Raw genomic sequence first — 19,943 nt, 5'->3', positions numbered from 1 at the left:
GAATCTGCAGAAACATCAAGGCAACTAACACAAAGCGAAGATTGGAAATCAAATGATGAAGTCATCCTACAAGGGAATGAATATGCTAAGCAAATGCAAGAGATGGTAGAAAGACTTCGCTCAACAGCACTTGGCCGTAGCACACGGGCCAAAGAGTTAGAGATGGTGATCAACGCACTCCAAGGGGAGTTAGACGACAAACTTAATATCATCAGCGATCTCCAGAGGCAAGTGCACGATTTAAGAGCGAAAGCTGAACAATATCAACTCGCAAGAGATAAGCAACAGAAAGAAATGGAAGAACTGGGTGAGTTGCTTACCAAATTGTCAGATGCATGCAAAGCCAAGGGTGATCAGCTAATGGAAGTTACAAATGAACTTCTAACTACAACCCTATTAGCTCAAAATATCTATGTACAGTTAGATGTAGCCAACGCTTCCCTATAGTACTCAAAACAAAGAATCAATGATCAGGCGATATTCTTGCGACAAATACGAGAAAATATAGCTGTCACCTCGATCAAGGGAACATACGAGGTCTACAAGCGTTAGAAAAGAAAAACAAAGACCTCGAGCTGGAGCTGAAATTAGAGCAGTCTCAGCGCAGAGACCTGGCCTTGATGCGGGTCCAAAGAGAAGACGAGCTACTGAGAGAGGGAAGGACAGAAACGCAAGAAGAGGCAGGCACTTCGGAGCAACCTCAGATAGAAATCCCCTCAGTATCCTTTGCTGACATGGAGATACAAGCTGTAGTACAATTGAGCGGGGAGGAAGAATTTCAGGTACCCATTATAGAAGAAGACACAGTGCCCATGGTCCAGCTCTCAAAGGCTAAAAAAGATGCACTGAAGGAAAAAGTTACACAAGAGGTAGATGAGCAGTGGAAGGCAGTAATGGATTGGGAGCTGAGAGTACTTCATTCTGTCAATGTCACACAACTCACTCCCAATTAAATAAATGTGCAATGGCACCAACAATCCCTGCCCTACCCTTTGATTAAAGTTGAGTTGCTACAAGTAATTTTATACTCTATACTATCCAACTTTGGTATTATCTACTACTTGTACAATCATTCAGTTACTAATGTGTTATTCAGTACCAATCTTTGGTGGTAATATGTCCCAAATTTGGTAATGTAGTACCAAATTTTGATACTGTGCTAAATGGTTTTAGCTGACTACTGTGTACAATTTTTTTGCAACTAGAGCTATAAATCCCAACAATATGGTGGTAATAAGTAGCCTTTATGGTACTTTGCAATAACTATCCACTTCCTCTCACTCATCCTCCCCTCCCTTGCTCTCATCATCTCTCACCCCTTGTGTCATGCCATCCTCTTCCTTCCTCTCATCTGGCCTTGAAGAGGAACTACTAACGTGGAACTCCCACTTGTCACTAACTCCACAATCACCCTTGTCACCCAAGTAGTAACAGAAAAGTACCAAAGCAGTAGCAAGAAAAAGTACATGTACTAAAAGAGAAAGTGCACTAGTAAAAATTTTCAAGGGACTAAGGTACATGCACAATGATAATTTTCATAAAAAGGTGGATTCTAATCTTGGGAGAAGTTCTCAACTTTAGTGCTAGAGCTTTCAATGACAATGTTTGCTTTGTTCCAAAATGGGGTTGCATTCGTTACTACCCCCAAGTGTACTTGAGGGTACTTTGCTTTCAAAGGAGTCCAAATTATTATCTTCAATTGACAAGTACTCCATTCAATGGAGTGCCATGTGGGGTCTCTTCTAGTTCTTGATTTCCTTGCCCATTTCTTGCTACTTTGCCTAGTGTGCTTTAGCCCACAATGCACTTCATATCTTGACAGATATTATCTTTAGCCATTTTGGCAATTGCTTCATCTTTCTGAATTTTGGTGTGACAATTGCTCTTCCCAATGCATCCGAGCATCGAAAGCTCCTATGCCTTGTCTTCCAAATTGATCCTTCGAGAATGTAACATTCAAGACACACTTGCTTCCCTTATCCTTAGACTTGCATGTTTCTTCATAAGTACATGCACTAAAAGAGAAAGTGCACTAGTAAAAATTTTCAAGGGACTAAGTTACATGCACAATGATCATTTTCATAAAAATGTACAAGGTTACAAAATCTTCAAACAAGCGGTGGATGTAAGTAGTGAGGAACTTCTCAACTAGCCACCCAGAGATCCATGGAAAAATGACCTTCATAAGATGTTTCAGCTTTTTTGGGTCAAAATACTTTGGCTCATATGATTGAATCCAGCAACATAGCTCATAAAAATTCTTCAAGGAATTATATCTTGTGTCATCCACAAGGAGGGTGTTCGCTTCATTGAATTGGAGATGCTTGCGCTACTCGCTTCTTAGAAGCTTTAGAAAAATAGGCTTGTCATCAAACTCCTCCAAAGGATTGACACATATCTGAGTGCCACATGACCAGCATCACATAGAATTTTCTCCTCAAGTTAGGTTTGACAACATATTATTTGTATTGCAAGACTTTCACACCTTGGGGCATAATTTCTATTGGGAATGGGATATTCCACAAACATTTGGGTTCTTCAACATAATCCTTTCCTAGCACTCCATTGACATCCAAAATAACAAGGCACCTATTTCTTGCCATTACATCTACCAGCATGTATCCGCCGATCGTTGTTCATTTGTCCACCAATTGTCCCTTGCTATAGTACCAGTAAACTATATGGATCGAAGACATAGCCTTTTTGCAGTAGCAAAGCTGGACATTAGGCACCATAAAAGTTTACAGTTTTTTCATAGTAGGACATGACAGTTTACAAACACATTGATATCTTTCAAGAGAAGAGTGACATGACACCAAAAGCTTTGACATAAGCAAAATGGGCTGGTATTTCATATTAAGCCAGAAGCAAGAACAAAATGTTGTCACAATAGCTAATTCTTGCAGGTTCGTGGCTTGAGACCACGCCCAATGGGGTGATTTCTAGATTTCATAAGGAAGAGTTGGGAGAGGGTGGTTGAGTCAATGCTATCATCTGTTTCTAAGGGTGTCACATCAGGTGTCCCATCCATACCTTTGGCCTCCCCCACACCTTTGGCCTCCTACATGCCTTTAGCCTCCTTTGTGCCTTTGGACTCCTCTGGACCTGCAGCCTCCTGTGCACTTTTAGCAAATTTTGCCACCCTCTTTGCCTTGTTACTCCTCTTTCTACCTGCCTTCTTCTCTACAAAATTTGATATCGTAGCTAAAAACTTTGCCACAGAGAGAACTTCAACTTTTACCTCCTCATCAGTCAATATTTCTTTGCTGATCTTCTTGCCTTGGTCAATCTCCGTATCAACAAATTTCTCAATAAGATCACTTCCCCCTTGTTGGTTCTCCTATGGTCCCCTTTCCTCTTTAACCCTCTCCTACACTTTGGCTTTCAGCAGGTGATCTTCTCCCAAGCTTGATTCCACAGTAGTCTCAACCCCTTTCCCTTCCACTGTGTTAGCATCAAGGTCTTGTAGTATTTCTTGCACTAACTTGTAAGGATATTCCTAGAACCTGTGAGTGGCATGTGACTTGTTGTGACCAAGGAGATCCTTTTGATCCACTGGTGTGTTGTCATCGGTGTTCGCACCAAAAGATCCTCTACCTACATATACACAAAGATGAAAGACAAGGTCATATCATCAATTCAAATGATATAAACATATAGTGTCCAACACAAACACTCCACTTACTCTTTAATAACAATCTCCCTTATCACCCAAGCCTTTGCCTCCAAAGGGATTGCGGTGTTGCAACGTGCTTTCATGCACATATTTTTTGTTCTCAACACAGGTGCAAAACACAATGGATGGTACTCATGTCTGCAGGGAAGCCTGAAGGTACCAACCACGTAAGAAGCCTCCAAAGCCTCCCCACATGCAGCATAAGTACCAACCACATGAATTTTGTTTTCAAGGTCCACAACATGAGCTCTTGAAGTCAATGTGTATGTCATCTCTTACAAATTTGTAATGGTCTTGGGTTTTTAGGCACTGATTGTAGAGTTTGGCATACTCCATCTACAAAATAGACATACTCTATTAACTTACCTACCAAAACAAACAATTAGCAATGAAGAACACAAGAAATACCAGAACAATATTAAAATAATACCAAAATAGAACCAAAACATTACCAACTACTTGGGAGAAAGGCAAAAATGCTATAGGAAGCAGACCAACAACCACCAGCGCTTCAAATGTCATTCCACTCCATTGCTTTATCAATCCTAGCCAAAAGAACCATCCCCTGCTCCATCCCATAGGTAAAGACCTATGCCAGTCTTTTTTTTGTTTTTTTCCAAACATTTAAGACAAATTTCACACATAAAACTTCTATGTTTTGCTAGGGCTATACACATCCAATCTTCTTGGTAAATTTTTTAAATCCTAGTTGAAATTTAGATTTAGTTCATTTTGTTATAATCCCTTAGTTCCTATTCATTTTAACCATCTACTCAAACAAGACCTTACAAAAACAACAAGTCTCCTGGGACTTAAGGTTTTGTCTCGACATAAGTTTCAAGTTAACCTTGTCTTAGATGAATCCTATTTGTTTTCTTTGCATCATTTGCCATCCATGGGGCATCTTTATTGAAGTGGTAGAAATTTTATGTTCAAGCAACATGGTTGCCACTTTTGTGAAGCTATCCCCTTACTCTCCCCTTCGTAATCGCCAAAAAAAAAAACTTAAAGTAGACAAACTTGAAATGAACAATGCATATTCTCTCTACATTGACCTTTGCTTTGGTTTGAATCATGAGTTGTAAACACAAAACTTTAAAATGCACCAAGTTATAATGTTAAGGCAGTTAATCTTTAATCTTCCTTTGATTAATTATGCAAGAGTAGATGATTGTTTATGCAAGAGTAGAACCCTTCAATGATTGGTAGTGTAAGAGTAAAAAAGTGACCTTCCTTAAGAATGGAAATGCTAGTGCAATGAAAAATGCTCATACAATGGAGTATGAATTATTAACAAATTATTCTTTAAGATGGTAACTAAGCTTACCTCTGCTACAGTGGAGAGGATTAATCACATTTCTAGGTGAGGCTTAAAGATTTGGGATTTTCCAATTGACAAGAGGGGGGGAAGGATAACCTTATTTGGAATGGGAATCCTCTTTCAAAAGAAACTCCTTTGATTATGATAAAATTACCCTTCCAAAACTCAAATTTCTCTTGAGAGAATAAGATAGTAACTTAATTATATCACTAAAAACAATATTACAAACATACTTTATAGAGAGGAAAAAAGATTATATTTCTTCATTTAACTTGAATCCATAATCAAAGAAAACATTGCGATCCTTTCATAAGCGTATTTTCTTTTGGCCAAATTATAATGCCTCTTTTGGAAAATAAGGTTAGTTCCAAATAAAAAATCCAAAACTTGATTGTCTTTTATTTATGGCATTTATCTCTATTAAGTAATTTAGGTAAGAGAATAAGAGTAACTTAAAAGTCGACAAGAAATTTTTGTGGGGGTTTAGTGGTAAGCATAGATATTAGTTACCCTTCATCATGCATACTATTTAGATAAGTATGATCTTCAGGCACCTATGGATAAAGAGAGTGCTTTCTACTCTCTCTAGGCCATATTAGCATGGTACTCTAAAGAACTTGAAATAACATTGTAGTTAGTTGTTAGAGACATTGTTAGTTAACAAGATCAATTAATAATTTATTCTTCTAAGCAAGAGGAAAGCTTGCTTATGGAAACATGAGAGCTTAACCATGAATTAACTTAGAATGAAAAGTAACCAAATTTTTAAGATCTGCAATATGAAATTTGCAGCAATCGCAATGTGTTTGTATTACTCGGATTCAAAGGCAAAATTCACCTAGTTTGTGACCTCTTGCCTTGCAAGTTTAATCGCATGTAATTGATGTTGCAACATAATCCAAGGTGTAGTGAATCAATCTCCTTGTTTGTACCATCTACAATAAAAAACGACCACATAACTACATCACAAAACAAATTTACTAATCCATGTAGAGTGACAAATAATGTGATTAAAAGAGATTATTCATTTACCTAACTCAAACATCTCTTTGACATTATAGTTTGCTAGTGAACCACGAATATGATGACCATTGTGCTCAAACTACCAATGGTTACTATATTCTATTTGTGAGGTATGTGATTGAGATCTCTCTTGGGCACTAGCATGTGATGTCGTATGGGTACAACCCTTCTCACCATGTTCACAACTCCACTCCCCCATCATCATTGGTCTCTGGATGTGATCGTGTGATGTAGTGGATACTCTCTTTTTTGTGTTCTGCATGACCCAATATTAAATTCACATCACTATCTCCATCTCATTTTCATCTTGCCTTCTTCTTACACTTTCCAATAGTAGATAGTCCGGTTTCTTGGCTATCCTAGTCACTATGTTGTGGCTTTTTTCTAGGGGTGAGTCTTTTTCTAGAAGTTGTACTCCACGAACATTGCAAATATTTCTTTTTTGTGAAGTCAAAAAATTGAATCAAGAAAATAAAGATGCCCAACTCTTGGTATGTTTACTAACCATTGTACTCGGTGGCTTCTTCTACTGGAAACTCTCTATCGAGGTACTCTAACCACCATAACCACCATGGACAAATCCTCCACAAGGATCTCTTATGAAGCTTGTCTCTCCATTCCTCAAAATAAAGGTTGGTCTCCTCTTTCTCTGACTCAACCCATACATGAGATAGGTTTTCTAGATGAAGCAACCAATCCTATGTGCATTTTCTCCACTACACGATTTGCAATTCAAATTGGGAAAGAAGTAGAATAAGGTTAGTTTAGGGTAACAACATTTCATTTGCAACTTACGTATAAAGTAAATGGCATGCTATGCATGCCATGTGCGACTATACTTATGAAATATTGGTGGCATGCATCTTATTCTTCCACTCATTGAAGGCCTTCTTGTAATGGAGTATGCAATAGGCTCTTAAGGTGGATGCAATAGTAACCCTTGATTTTTCTACAACGTGTCTATGTGCCTCTTCCATTACAGAAGAAGAGCTCTCAAGATTTACAACAACTTCAGAGTAAAATCTTGTAGTTTCCACCAATATGTATGGCGTTTGATCCATAAAAAGAAATTATTGTCTGCTAGAGTGATTATGGCCTCCTTGAGCTCTTCCTCACCTTCAAACAAGATATTAACGATTGAAAATTTCTATATTTCAATATTTCAATTATTAGACAAATGAAAGTTACATAATGCATACAATGTTGCACGTTGTGAAATAGTTACTCCTCGTTGAATATCCGTGCTCATGCAATCTCACAAGCTTTACTTGTTCCCCTTTTCATTCCAACTTGTGTAAGAAATTGCCTTACAAAAGATTTATCATTGTTAAATTGACAATCGGTGCAAATTTGTCATCGTGCTTCACAAAGAGGGCTTTTATATCCTTGAGCCCATTGTCATAATTTGTGGCGTACTCAACTAGGGCCAATAGATAAATGAATTTTTCTTTGGCATGAACTAACATTTCCAATGTATGTTACATTCAAACTTTGACTACCAATGCATAAGCAAAAAAAGACTACTATCATCGACTTCATAATGTTTTTCTAGCATTAAAACTGACTACCAAACACTCACAAACACATTGTGTTTTCATTCACCTACCTTGAAAACAAATTGAGACAATAGGGCCATTGAAAGCTTGAGCCATTTGGATTTGTTGGTTACTTTATGCTTTAGTGTCTTTTCAATCCACTTGTGAGTAGCATCGGTAAACCTCTCATTAATATCACTTGAATATATAAACACACCTACCTATTGATAGAATGGAGCACCATCAAGAACTCCACCTATTCATTCTCTTCAAATTTGATGCATGTACACTCAACTTTAGGCACAAGTTCCTTAGCCACTTTTTCCTGCTTAGTACAATCATGCCAGGCCTTCCCAAAATAAGAGGATAGCCATAATCACCTGCCTTCATAACAAAAAAATTGATTAAACATTCAATACCCATCACCTTCACCTTCATGTCTTGGGCCTGGCCTTTGCTTGATTGGCCATTCTCATCCATACATTTAATCTAACCACATCCTTCACCCTTGTCTCCTTCATGGCTGCTTCAGTCATCACACATACCTGTGCCCCACCATCTATGTAAGCATGCACTTGCATTTGCTTCTCGATGACCGCATCCACAAGAGGGAGGACATCAACCCGACTGCCTACCCTCAAAGCCATATTCTATACTGCTTGCACATTACCCTTGCCCTTTGGTAGCCTGGTACTAACATTGGTAGACCACTGCCTTCTTAACTGAGGGTTCAAAGCCAACAATTTCCCAAAGGTTATATTAGCCTTTTGACTTTGAACATCACTTACCAAATTATACGCGGGGTAGCCGCATCCCAGCTAAAAATCTATTTCATTGATCCTACGGTGCCTTCTCCTCCTGCTAGTTTTGGGTTCCTCCCTGCCTTTGTACAACTTGAGCCTATTTACCGGGGTTGTCAGCTACATGTTCCCTTTGACCATTGTACTACCCTTGCCCTCTTCCTCTGCCAAACAAAGAATACATACCTCCTCTTTCCCTTGGTGGTTGGGGACAATTTGGTGCGTAGTGCCCTTCTTCCCCACAATTGTAACACATGCCAGGCAAAGGTCTAGCCATGCCTCTGCCTCCCCTTGGTTGGCCCATTTCCATCACACTTCACCTTAACTCTTGCATTTGTTCTGACAAATCTTGAACTATCCTTACCCAGTTTTGTGGCACCACTGCCACTCCTCGATTGCCTTGGTTCTCTTCTTGGCCCGCCTCTTTGGAAACCTGGGATTGGGTATTTGTATGTATTGCAATATTTTGCAAGAGCCAAAACAATGGGGATTTGCAAGGAGGCTCTAAGATGCCACTGTGTGATCATCTACCCATGTGGATGAAATATGGTTATCTATATGTGACCAAAAGTATCACTTATATTTGCATCACTGTGAAATGGCTCGGTCAAACTACCTTCTCCTGTGCCAGGGGAAGGCCCTTTCTTTCTTGCATGCATATGGTGTCAATGTGGGATGTGTCATGGACCTTGCTCTCCCATATTTCTTGCGATGTTGATCTCTCCTACGTTAACTGAATCTCCTTAGTGCATTTAGTCATGTGCACTTTCATTCGCGCATGTGTAGTTGGTTCCATGGTAGTCTCCTTGTGTGCACACTTGATAGTGTGAAAATGTTGTAATAGATAGCTCAATGGTCGATGGTGTGGCGGGCAGATAGATAGATAGATAGATAGAGAGAGAGAGAGAGAGAGAGAGATATTATGCTATGGTCGTGGAGAGTCATCCATTCAGGGATTTGTAGACAATGATTATGCAGGCTATGTTGACAGTCATAAATCAACAACATGTTGGATTTACACATTTGTTGGTTCTGCTATTTCTCCAAGCGTGGTTCTCTTCCATTCTTATGGTCTCTCACATTGGCCATCAAGTGGGAGAAATGTTAGGTTTAATGGCCATGTGGCCGACCGCCCATCACTAACTGTTACTAACCCTAAGTGTATAGCTATACACTTGTGTGAGCCACTAACACAAAGTAGAGTGTGTATTGTGCCTAAGTGCATAAGATAGAGAAGAAAGAAAGGGGGCACACAGTGTGTGTTGGCTCTACCCCTCCAACCTATGTGTGTGGCTATGGTGGTGGGTGTGTGTGAGTGTGTGTGCATATTCATCTTCCTCTTTCGTTGTGCTCCCCTCTCCTCTCCTTCAACTTACATGATCGGTTCAAGGACTAAGAGAATCAGCTACGAACACCAAATATTAGGGGTCGATGCCAGAGGCACAGGAAGCAAAGAGAAAGAGAAAGTCATAGGAGATACCGTACTGTGAAGTAGACACGACGTGAAGTAGCAAGAGGAATCCCCATGCTTGAAGATTATGCGTATTAAACCACCTATAGGAGGCTAAGGTGATAGAGTAGGGGAGAGGGAAAGAGGGGAAAGAGGGTTTCACTTACTGTAAGCATTAGTCCAGTGGGTCATCGCCCAGTGTGCCTCAGGAAGAGAGTATTAATAAAGTCTATGTACCACACCGTGGCAAGGTATTCAACCCTTTAAAAAATTTAAAATTTTGTTCGCACTTAGCTTAGAGGTGGGTTCCACTAAGGGTGATACCAGTCGAGGTTTTAACAAAGCCACCTGGAGAGTAATAGCTTTAGTAATTTATTAAAAAGTTTTGTTCCCACTTAGCTTAGAGGTGGGTTCCAAGAGCTTTTGTGCCAAAGCAAGGGTGGTAACAGTCAAGGGTTTAATTGATTTCAACCCAACAGTATAATCCAAGGTTTAGTCCCCATAGGAGATGTTTGACAACCTCATTACCATTTACAAGTTTAAATGGTGCAAAGAGGGAGGTCTCCTCAGAGGGGGTTACAGTGTCTCGGCCATCAGTCCCCACTATTAATGTTTAATGGCAGACCATCCACAACGAGGTGCAAAACAGGTTGTCACCTCAAAGGGGGTTAGTATTTTAGGTCATTATGATAGGTTTATTAATGCATAGGTTTAGGTTTAGATAAAATATAGCTAATCTCATTGAGATAGATATTTCAAAGTGTAAGATAGGTCAATAGTTTGTAACATACTGACAGCGATGTGTGTGTGTGTGTGTGTGTGTGTGTGTGTGTGTGTGTGTGTGTGTGTGTGTGTGTGTGTGTGTGTGTGTGCAACATTTGGGGAAAAAAAGGATGGTGTGCTTGTTTCTCTCAACAAAGACAATGTGGAAATGAACTATGAGAACCAAACTGCTCATCTCGTCTACTTGTCAGATAGCTCTTTCATATTTTGTGTGCAAGGTAGCTTACTAAGACAGAAGAGCAACCAAGATCATAGGCAACTAAATCAATGAACTTGCATACAAAAAAGTCCAATGTGTGTGTGTGTGTGTGTGTGTGTGTGTGTGTGTGTGTGTGTGTGTGTGTGTGTGTGTGTGTGTGTGTGTGTGTGTGTGTGTAGCTACTTTAGTTAAATACATAAGCACAAAAGAACCATAAAGTTCAAAATAAAGCTAGCTTTAGACAAGTGACCAAGGGCAGCACAAAAACAACTCAGTCTTAGAATTATTTTTGTACACTGCACTAAGAATGAGGTCTCTTTCTAGTAAAAGAGTAAAAAGGAATGGTTGTATTGTTTGCTTCAAAAAGTGGATTAGTTTGATATATGAAGGATGGACGACAGCAAAGCCAAAGAGATTCCAAGAAAGGATAGATTCCTCACCTACATCCATTCAAACAAGACAACAATTTTGTTAGCCTTGAATGCGTATTACACGTGTCAATGGACTACATTAGTTGTTATCCATGTCCAACTTACAACCTTTTTAACCTAGACCATCGTCCAAAGTACTCAATTTTGCTAAAAAGGTGTTTTTTTGTTCTTTTTAAGTTAATTTTATGGCAAGTCATCCAAAGGTCATCACTCCTTTAGGATAACATCGAATTAATGTAGTTTTAATAGATATAGTTTTTATATAACCCAATTTTATATAGCATATTAACATACATATCATTCTGATTGGAAGGCCACTACCTCTTTCAATCCAAGTGTTTTAATCCCAAAATCAGGCCCAAATTTTAGGTCCTTCCCTATTGCAAGATCTTTCAAACAAATAGCCCAAGAATGTATTAATCTCGTCAAATGATTGTGATTTCCTTATAACCTCCTTTCTTGAACAAAAAACTTTAATAAGACTCACTTATGCATGTATGAAAAAAATATACAATATCCATCACATTCCACACCAAAAAATAGCCAGAGGTGTTAAAAAGCAAACCTCACGGGCTTCAAAGCCCCTTCCTCTCTCTCTCTCTCTCTCTCTCTCTCTCTCTCTCTCTCTCTCTCTCTCTCTCTCTCTCTCTCTCTCTCTCTCTCTCTCTCTCTCTCTCTCTCTCTCTCTCTCTCTCTAAAAACGACAGCTCTTAGCGGTAACAAAAACAAAAATGTTAAATGTGTAGCCTAGTTAGGATAGCAACATCGTTAGTAAACAACACATCAAAAAACATTTCAATGCAACTAGAGCCCCTTTTGGGTAGAGCATACAATGTTCTTAATTGAAAAAAAACGTGCAAGTTTTCCATTGCCTTGCCTAACATCATACGGGACCCATAAACACGATCCATATCTTTTCGAGAAAAGACCAGTATCAAGATAACTATGACAAAGCCCAAAGTAATCCAAACACATATTGGTTATCAATATAAATTCACTAGCGGCCAGTAATCTGCAAGGCCAAGCACGAGCAATAGATGTCAAGACACAAGCCATTATTTGGAGTAAAACCAATGCAGTATACCATATGCGGGGCAAAATAAATAGTATGCGCAAACAAGGGCCACCTTTACCTTGTTATGAAGGGAAATCGGTAAAAAAGACCAAGGTGTGTTATCACAGGGCTTGTGAGCCATAAAAACAACATTGAATTATGCAAAGCCCATTTTACCCGTTAGACTCAGAGTAAAAACAGAGTATGATGCAGTAAACAAACACAAAAAACAAATAACTAGAGCAAAAAATACCATTTTTCATGCAGCAAAACAGTCAGCTCGGCCTCATGTTACACATCATGTGTAGAAGAAACTTTTATTTTATGCAGTAAAAAAACCAGAATTAAATCGTAACCAGAGCCCAACAGGCAAGTAAATGCTTTTGTAAAAAATTATTTTCATTGTAGAGTGTACAAAAAGACATAGGCAGATTATGCAAAGTATGGACCTGTGAAGCTCCTTTATGTTCCACTAACTCCATAGTCCTACAATGAGAGATCGACCAGAGAAAGCCCTCAAATAGGCTCACACACACAATCAAGGCTAAGTGAGGGGTATGAAGGATCCCTCCCCTTGTTTATATACTGATAAGTCATCATCTAATGCAATGAGTAGAGCCAGCAAGGCAAATCACGTTCAGATCCACTTATCACCAAGGCATACAGTTGCTAGTGGTGGCTGCCATGGAATCAATGTAGAGGAGAGGGTGATGGTAGAGAGTAGACAGTGTGAAGACTACTCAAAACTCCTAGTGCATAGAGGAAAAACATTCAAGCGTGATGAGTTAACGCTTGAATATGGGCCATAATATCGTGGGTTAGGGAGCCAAAATATCAAATCACGGTCAGAGTTATATTAACTTGATCCGAGAGGCTAAGAAAGTGTAATGTCACATGCAAGATGGGGGCCCTATGCTTGTTAACCCTCACAGCTCACGCACACCCTATCACTTACGACAGACGTTGTATTATTTACTTGGTAGAGTCAGGTACCAGGCTTGTCGGTCCAATAGGAAAAGGGTAAGAGTGATCGCCGATGAGAGGCGCACTCTAACTGGGACATTCAAGGGACTAGTTGGCTAAGCATGGGCGCCCAAGTGTGAATGGAGCAAGCTCATATAAAAGTCAACTAAACCTAAAATTCACTCATTCTCTCATTTGTGCAATTGAAGAGTGCTCTTGCTCCATCTCCATCTTCTTCTTCATCATCTCCTTGTGTGTGTGTGTGTGTGTGTGTGTGTGTGTGTGTGTATATGCGTAAGAGAGAGAGAGAGAGTGTGTGTGTGTGTGTGTGCGCGTGATCGAGCATTGCGGCGGCACGACGGCGGCAAGGCAGTTGAGCGCGACGTAGCGGCATCTCCCTCTTCTTCGCTGCGAGGAATCCTCCACGACAGAAAGCGTAGAGCGGGTGACACACCATCACCATCGTTGAGCTTACTAGTTTAGACGTGTTGTGTGCTTGGAGCCATTTGTGGCTTGCACACAGTGTATCGGCAAGTTCCTTGCATTGACACATGCGACAGACGCGCACATTTTTGGCGCCGTTGCCGGGGAATGCCATACACTAAGCTTGAATGGCACTCTGTGCTTCTTTTGTGGTGCAATTTCAATTGTAGGAAAGGTAGGGAAGGAAGGTGTGTGTGTTGAGAAGAAGGATTTTGTGTTGCTACTGTGTATTTCTTTGTTAATGAAGTTTTCAAAGGTACTGTGTTTTCTCTCTGTGATAAGGTCTTAGTATTAAGGTTTTTAGTTCTTTGTAATGCAAAGTACAGTAAGTAGGAAGTAGATCTATGAGAGCTAATGAAGTGTGTTAGTGTGTAACAGTAGGTGTATTAGTTGTAAGTAGGTAGGTAGGCTGTGTGTGTGTGTGTGTGTGTGTGTGCTCGCGCGCAGGCCGCGGCGATCTTATCCCAAAAATAAAAAAAATAAAAAAAATTAAAGGTATGACCGGGATCGAGAATATCTCCCATACCCAAGCCCAAGCTCACGCTCAGGCTCATGCCTCAGTCGCCCTTTAAAAGACATATTTTAGCTTCACATGTAGCTAAAAATCGACTTTTTTGAGGACCAACAGAGCTTCAGGTGACCGAACATTGTGCTGTAAAGCACACCACGATCCTCTGAGTGGTACACTCGTTTTGAGCTATCTCACACTTTAATAAAAAAAACCGATTATTAAGAAACATTAAAAAAACGTAAAAAGACGAGTGAAAACGGACGCCTAAAAAAGTAAGCAGTTAACCTTCGAGGTTATTCGCGACGCTTGTAGGGTGACAAAGGCACATGCATCTGTGCTTTGGTCGTGTGCTAGAGATGGAGAAACTAGAGAGAATTTTGACTTACGCGAGTTCTCATTATCCACCTACCTTAGGTTCCGGGCCCTCGGCGGGAACCCAAAGTAGTACAAACCAAGACCCGAACATAGCGGCTAGTGACTCTTCCTCTGACTATGACGTCATGGAGGGTTTCCCAATGCCTAATCCCGATAGCTTAAGCCAAGACAGGCATGCCATGGGCCCACGGTCCGGGCCGAGCGTGCTTAGCCGCTTGAAGGAAACCTTTAGTAGAGCCACTCGCTCCGAACATGGAGCTAATGATGTAAATGAGGGGAGTGGGGAAGTAAATTCTCCATTCATGACCAACGTAGACCCTATGTCCTTAGAGAATGTGCACGTGAATACTCCATTCACTGCACCTCCTGACTCTTTAGAGCTATTCCCCTCCGAGGTCATATTACCCGATGGTAGAAGCCTTGCCGAAGTGCAAGAGGTTGAGTGATATATCCTTGCAGCAAGGGAAAAGGAAATCGAGAGCTTACGCAAGGCGGAGCAACAAAGAGAGTTAAAAGCGAAAGCCCCTATGTCAATATCTTTGCTAGGAGAGTGATCGAGTGCTCTTGACCTAGCAATCGCTAAGGGCCAACCCCTAGAAAGCAACATTGCATCTAGCTCAAAGGACACCCCTAGAACCTCAATTCTAGATAAGCGTTCTTAAATAAGAACTGGGAGTACAAACTACAAACGAAAACTCGGACCGACCTATACACAGGTCACACCTATCACGTGGGTTGGTTAGATGTCCTACAATCCACAATGGGTGCTACTAGTGTGGAGGATCAACAACAAAGAGTTTGTGAGGTCATCCATAGGGTGATCAAGTTAGAGAGACAGAACAAGGGGATCAACATGCCTTCAACGGGTCTCATGAGATTCTTGGATACAAGAAAGGCTAAATAACCGACCTTATCGCAAATGGAGACTCCCTCGGTAAGTCCGATGGATCCCCCATATGTTGTTTCGCTAGGGGTCTCGGTGCAATATGAGCCCACAAGTGATAGCTTTACCTTTCCAAGTCTAGCTCATCTTTCTCTTGAGGACACCATGGCTACCATGCCTACCCCAATGATGGGCATGCCAAGAAACACGTCATGGACCTCATTTGTTAGTAAAGCACCACTACATGGTAGCTCAATGCCTGCAACAGTACCTACAAGTGTGTACCAATCGTATGCACTTATGGGTCATCGCACTCATGTAGTTCCTACCCCTCCCATTGTTTCAACTACCTATGCTCCACAACCACAACACCCAAGCTCTTACTTCCATGGGACTATACCGGCTAGCATTAGCATGTCACATACGACGTCTGCTATGCCTAGGGCCACACATATGAACTTTGGGCCACCACATGGCACAACATCGTACCCAATGTGGAATCCAAGGGCTTCCTATACGCCAAGCCCAATGCCAATACCTACTCCACATGTAGTCTCTGGAGCACCTTCACCCACGGTGCCTGCTCACTTAGGTGACTTGGCAACATTTGCTCAAGCTATTGGTCGATCTATTGCTGAGAATATGCGTAACACGCTTGATAGAGAGCCTTGAAGTAAGGCAGTACAAATAGCCAAGCTCACACAAAAATTTAGTGGAGACGGGGATGTGAGAAAGCATGTCGAAGTGTTTGAACAAATATGTGATTCTCTAGGAGAACACAATGACCTGCATAAGAGTAATGCTTTAAGCCTAACCTTAAGTGGGAAGGCAGGGGATTGGTATAGAACCCTAAGGGTGGAAGAAAACGATTTACCCTACTCTTAGGAGACTGTTCTTGAGAGGGAGTGCTTTGGGGTGTAGCCTCTCAACTCCAGAAAGCCCAACGAGAGGAAGGAGAGTCGGTGAGAGACATTATTAGTCGCTTAAAGCATTTGAATTCTCGTTGTAGTCCAAATGAGCGCTTCAACAATAACCAATTGCTTGATAGCTTCATTAGGGGATTACGACATGAAGATATCTACAATGGCCTAGTCATTAGAGGTATCACCACTTGGGACGCAGTCACCACCAATGCGATCCAATTGGAGGATAATTTAATGATTCAAGGAGAAAGAGTGTCTGTTGAGCCTAAATCTATTAGCTCGCAAGCATCAGGGCATCAGCCAATGACCCTAAAGCCTATTGCTAAGGAGCCAAATATATTTGAGATGACTTTAGCAGATCTCACCAAGGCTATTCAAGAGAGTCTTAGAGACAATCGTGCTCCGCAAAACAATCATATGTATCCAAGAAGGGAGCAACAATGGTGCTCACTATGCTATGGACCGCATAGTACCAATGAATGCCCTACTTTTAGAGTAAAATTCAATGGGAACTGCAATGCCTGTGGGAGGTATGGTCATCAAGCTAAGTATTGCACAGTATTTAAGCACACGATGGCCAATAGACCAACCTTAGCATGGACCGACACACCTCGAGTGCCTGCATTGATGCCGGCCCCACCCCTTGAACAAACAGCACAGCACATGGTCCCTAGGTCCCAAAATGTTGTTCAAACAACACTCTTTCCACCTCCAGTGCTAGGACCGCAACCACCACATCCGAGAATCACTTCTGTGAATCAAGTGGGTTGTGAGTCATCTATTGCTTGTTTGGAAGGATGTGAGGAAGATATAGACCCTAGTATTGCCTATGGGATGGATGTGCTTGAAGAAAGTCCACAATACTACATGGAGGACTATTGGGGACAAGTCAAACCTGTATATCAAGTAGCTACTCTTATGGCAAGAGGCCAAAATATCAATTGCACTGCTAAGAGACCACCTCTTCAATGCTATGAGTGTGGAGGTCCACATCGTGTAGCCGAGTGTCCTATTAGGCTACAAAATAACACCACACTAATGCAAACCAATCAAGCGAGCACGTCTACAATGCCGATACTCATGTGTAATCGATGTGGCATAGATCATTTGATTGCCCAATGTCCAAATAATCCAAATGCACCGAAGATCACGCCATTAAACTTGATTGAAGTTACCGAGGAGCCATCACAAAGTACACCTGTGGTACCTGTAAACGTACTCACACGATCGATGCTCCAAAACCAAATTATATTCTTGAGGAAAGAGACACGGCATCAATTGCCCAATCTCAGAAAAAGAAGAAAACACGAAGGAAGAGATCGCAAAAAGCAGCGAAGTCAGACCCCAGTTCGAAGACCAACATAGGGACTGTTGACGACCCCGTATATATGAACGATGCTGAAGAGGATTCTAATTCAGGTGAAACCATGGAGACCAAAACGACCACTAAGATAGAAACGAACAAGGAAGGTCTTCATGAGCCACAATGGCCAGGATCCAAGAAGAAGGTAGGAACTTATCCAAACCCTACAAAGGAGATTGAGCGAGTCAAGCAATTAAGGAGTTTGGTAGAAGATACCCAAAGGGATCTAGAACCAGCACCTAAGCAGATCTAGATTACAGACACCGTGTTCCCTACGCAACAACAACCTCACCAAGTCCATAGACCCTTAGCAATACCTAGTGTCATCCAAGAAGAAACTGACTTAAAGTCATGGGAAAGTGGGCGTACTCACTTCTTGATGGAAATAATGTTTACAGAGGGACTACCTGATCCTATCGAAGAAATGGAGATCCCATCTTCCCCACGTCAAGGGACTCAAGTCCAAAAGGTGTCGTTAAACATTGCCAAATTGATGGATTTCATGTCTTCAGAAGTTAGAACCACCATCATGTCCAAACTATATAAAGACCCTGAGCTAGTCTCAGATCTTCGAGCCTTCCTCAATGGAGAACTAAAGTTTGGGCTACCACAATTTGCATAGATCGATGGAGCTAGGGAGATGTCAATAGAGGAGGAACACTTAGATCCACAACCCAACCTAAATGAGAACCTTGTTATAGAAATACATGTTAACAAGTTGGGACAATACTTTGAGGGTGATGAATCCAATGCGACCATACCAATCACTATTAAGGGATTAACTGTGAAGGGAATCCTTGATGGTGGTGCTGGGGTAGCATTGTGACTAAAAATTGATGGGAAACTATGGAAAGACCTCACCTTGCAACCACAACCGTAGTAGTGAAGATGGCCAATGGGTCTATTGTTAAACCTATTGGGATGCTAGAAGATCTCAAGATCAAGGTCTTTCGACATAAAATAAGGATTACCTTTGTTGTTATGGATTTCTCCAAACACACTATGGCATCGGAGATGATCTTAGGACGTCCTTTCATGAGGGAAGCAAAAATGGTGCATGACTAGTCTAAAAACCATGTCTACTTGCAGTTCCAAGATTCTGTCATTCGAGTGGATCTTGTAACTGGTCGAGCACATCCTCTAGGAAACACGTTTATAATTGATCATAGACCTGACACCACATTTCACTCGGCCCCATTGCAGTATTGTTACACGTGTAAAGCGGACACTGATGTTGGGGAAGATCCTCATGATATGGATGTACTACCTGGGATGACTGAGTCGGACAATGTGGATTGGTTCCACCTAGCAGCAACCATAGACACTTGGGGAAATAGGGGACGACCTGGGTAACACCTGCGGGGGATGAAATGCTCGTACCCTTAAATATGCTACAAACAATGCACGTAGCTTCTGACAAGACTCATCCTCATATAACAAAGAAAACATACAAGTGGGTCTCTAAATCTTCTTTAGCGACCATGGATGATGCTAAAAAACAGAAGCCTTGTAAGAAACGTACCACTCGCTCCAAGAAAAGTAAGAAAACGTGCGTTGGATTCCTAAACAACTATTGGAAGCCCAAGGCTACTATCAAGGAAATGATCAAATCTGGGTGCCAAAACGTAAATTGTACTCTTACCTGTCACCTGGCCCATGTAAGCCCAATCCTGCTCCAAAACGAATTAAAAATCGCGGAAACAAAAAAATCACAGAATGCTACACACCCGCTACAGAGCTAGTTTGGGTACCAAAGAAAGAACAATTTGTTGCACCTAACTCAGGAAGGGGGGAGTCCCATGAAGCTTCTAGCTCCTCATGTAATGCATCCATAGAGGTAAAAGCTTCTCCACAACCTCCACCTACAATAGTGGACCTCCATAAAGCTACAAAGGAATCCACACCTCCCAGTGTTCAAGAATCACCTGATGAACCACTTCAAGTTCGATCCTGGGAGAGTACCTTACCACCCTTGCAACTCGATGAGGCACCTAAGGTAATAGAAAACTAGTGGCAAAAATCCTCACCTATTACCAACTGGAACAATTGGTTTCAAAGGGTGACGAGCACATTTCAAACGATATCATCTACCCAAGGAAGGGAGAGTGTTTGCTGACAGTCATCATTCACTCACTCCCCTCTCAACCTTCCTCCCTGACCTCTCAATCTT

The sequence above is a fragment of the Adiantum capillus-veneris genome, chromosome 13 (assembly GCF_014529385.1).
Source record: "Adiantum capillus-veneris isolate H3 chromosome 13, ASM1452938v2, whole genome shotgun sequence".
Lineage (NCBI taxonomy): Eukaryota > Viridiplantae > Streptophyta > Polypodiopsida > Polypodiales > Pteridaceae > Adiantum > Adiantum capillus-veneris.
This window is presented reverse-complemented; position numbering follows the sequence as displayed.